The sequence below is a fragment of the Notamacropus eugenii genome, chromosome 1 (assembly GCF_028372415.1).
Source record: "Notamacropus eugenii isolate mMacEug1 chromosome 1, mMacEug1.pri_v2, whole genome shotgun sequence".
Classification (NCBI taxonomy): Eukaryota; Metazoa; Chordata; class Mammalia; order Diprotodontia; family Macropodidae; genus Notamacropus; species Notamacropus eugenii.
The window spans coordinates 653,433,612-653,436,689 of NC_092872.1; the positions used below are offsets into that span (position 1 = coordinate 653,433,612).

Below are 3,078 nucleotides of genomic sequence, written 5' to 3' on the forward strand. Positions count from 1 at the left end.
TTGTTGTAATTCAGAAATAGTGAAACACAGAATAGTCATGACCTTTCAATAGCTGCTTATCTGTCCTCTTTTTTAGATGGATGTGTGTGTACCTGAAAAATAAAGTAGACTTCAGGGAAAGTTCCTGTTCCCAAATGAACACAGCAGGAACCCAAATGTATTTTTTTTCTTTGTCTTGATATTAAGACAAATAGGTGTTAAGTTGAGAGATGTCAAAATGGCAATCTTCTCTCTGATATTTGCTATCTTTGTGATCTTGGACAAGTTTCTCAGTCTCCATGGGCCTCTTCTGTAAAAGGAGGGGTTTGGACTAGATGATATCTTTAATTCCCTTCTCTAGCTTTAGGTCTGTGATCCTGGGATCTGGATGAACCATTCCTGGTGTAGGGCTCTCTGAGGAACTGTGCTCATTTCCTCTTTTGTGCATACTTCTACTCCTATCTGGGATATTCCTCAGCTCTCCCCCAGGAAATACACATCCTTTTTGTGTCTCATAATGGTTTCTGACTTGCTGCTCACCCTCACCCTTCAGTGAGTACTCATGCTCCAAGTTATTTTATTATCCTTTTTTTTCCTTATTTGCAAGGATTGTCTTTCATTTACAGAAAATGTTTCTCCACCTCCTCCCTCTTTTTTGTTGATGGATTCCTCTGGAATTATGTGTTTTAATTAAAAAGATAGCCTATCAGTATGAGGACTAATTTTCGATATCTACCCCTCTTCATGGCACCATTCAGTAGAATACAAGTTCCTTGAGGAAAGGAGCTCTCTTTCATTTTGTTTTTGTATCCCCAGAGTCTAAGACATAGTAATCATTTAATCAATATTTGCTGGATTGGTTTGGTTTGGATTGAATGATAATGTACAACTTCTGAATATATTCAAATACCCCTTGAATGGGGCAGTAGAAAAAGTATTAGAATTACTGTCATAATGCCATCTTAGTTGCATCCCTCCCCCTCCCCCCACCCCCCCAAGGCTCTTTGAAAGGTACAGGGGAGCCCTCTTCTGTTGTGGTTTCCTGGCTCTGCCCTGCCTTGTCTGCCAAGGCTGGGCTGCCTGGGAGACCACAGCCACTTCCCTGTCATGGACAAGTTGGGCAAGGAGGAAGAGGCGCTGGCGCTGCTGGCCCAGGCCCAGCACAAGGTCAAGAACTCACAGTCCTTCTTCTCCGGCCTCTTTGGAGGCTCTTCCAAAATCGAGGAGGCTTGTGAAATCCACTCAAGAGCCGCAGATGTGTTCAAGCTGGCCAAGAGCTGGAGCGTGGCTGGGAATGTGTTCTGCTGGGTGGCCCAGGTGCCCCTGCAGCTGCAGAGCAAGCACCATGCAGGCACCAGTTCTGTGGATGCAAGGAACGCCTTCCAGAGAGGGGACCCCCAAGAGGCTAGTAACTGATGAGAACAACTGAGAGCCACACGGACATGGGCCATTCACCATCGCAGCCAAACACCACATCTCCGTGGCTGAGATCTACCACACTGAGCTGGTGGACATTGAGAAGGACGTATGGGCAGCCTGCAGACTGTTACAAGGGGAAGCATCCAACAGCTCTGCCAACAAGTGTCTGCTGAAGGTGGCTGGCTAGGCGGCTCAGTGGGAGTCCTACCAGAGGGCCATAGAGATCTTTGAGCAGGTGGAGACGAATGCCAAGGACAGTCCCCTGCTAAAGTACAGTGCAAAGGACTATTTCAAGGTTGCTCTGTGTCTCTTATACATGAACATGCTGCTGAATGCCAAGCTGGTAGTCCATACAAGGAGATGTTTCCAGCTTTTTCTGATTCTGAATGCAAGCTAGTCAAAAAACTTCTGGATGCCAATGAAGAATAGACTGTGGATGGCTACACCGAGTTGGTAAAGGAAAACGATTCCATCTCGAGGCCGGACCAGTGGCTCACCACCATGCTCCTGTGCATCAAGAAGACCATCCAGGGGGCCAAGGAGGACCTTTGCTAGCTCCTAGCCCCAGTGGGCTTTTGACTTCCATAGCTATACACCCCCTGACCTCCCCCTTTCAGGGCAAACAGATTGTAAGATGGGTGGGGAAGAGGGAGGTGTAGGGGAGACCTCTCCTGGAGGCCTGTACCCAGGGGATTGAACTCTATACAGAGGTTGGGAGGGAGTCCTGCAGTGAACCTTGCCCCCTCCATGCCCCAGCACAGCTGCACAGAACCAGGACTTTAGCCTAACCCATGCCCTGGCCTGCCCTCTCACCACGGAAGGCAGGGGGATTCTCTGCTTTCCTTTGGCCTCCTCCCCCAACCCCCTACCCTCAGAGGGCCCCTCTGCTCAGGCTCTGCCTCCCTTTCCGCCAGATCCCCCCACCTCTCAGGTTTGGCCCTTTGGCCCAGGATGCTTCTCCTCTCCCCTTTCCGTGCCCTCCTCTCTCTGCATGAGGGAGGGGGCTCAGAAGGTTCCTGTGCATGTTTCTGGAGTGGGTCAGAGAGGAGGATGACTGGAGAGCAAAAATAAACACTTTTACATTGAAAAAAAAAAAAGAAAAAAGAAAGGTACATTGGAAACGGAATTTTTGTTGCTGTTGTATTTCTTTCTTTGGGTGTGTGTGTGTGTGTGTGTGTGTGTGTGTGTGTGTGTGTGTGTGTGTGTGTGTGTGTGTGTGTGTGTGTGTGTGTGTTAAGTAATCTCCTATGTTCTGCTCCCTCCCCAAACTTCCCTATCCCCAGAGGAAAGAAGAAGTAAAATTAATAGTACTTTCCCTTGAAAACTAGTGCTGATCCTACCTGTCACTTGCTATTTGTTGGCATGGAAACAATACTACCGCTTAGGAACTCAGCTATGGAGGTGCTCTCCCTCCTTCATTTTTTTCTTATGCTTCTCATAATTGTATTCTAATTAGTGACACTGAACAGACAGGCTAATTTCAATAGAACCCCAGAAGGAAAGGTAAAAAACAAAAACCCAAACCCTACAGTAAGTAAGAGTTAACGAGAAAAATGAGTCAAGGCCTGCACAGGAAGTAAATGCCCCTTAATGAAGAACAGTAATTTGTTTGAGGAAGCAACTCTTATTATCTGCTTTATGAGAAAATCTGATTAGATGGAAAGGTCCTTCAGGTCACTT

At 47.1% G+C, this 3,078-nt stretch overlaps 1 pseudogene; it reads left to right on the top strand.

Moving 5' to 3' along the window:
* The first annotated feature begins 1,086 nt into the window (after positions 1-1,086).
* Positions 1,087-2,465, top strand: LOC140528118 (alpha-soluble NSF attachment protein pseudogene; annotated as a pseudogene).
* Positions 2,466-3,078: the final 613 nt, after the last annotated feature.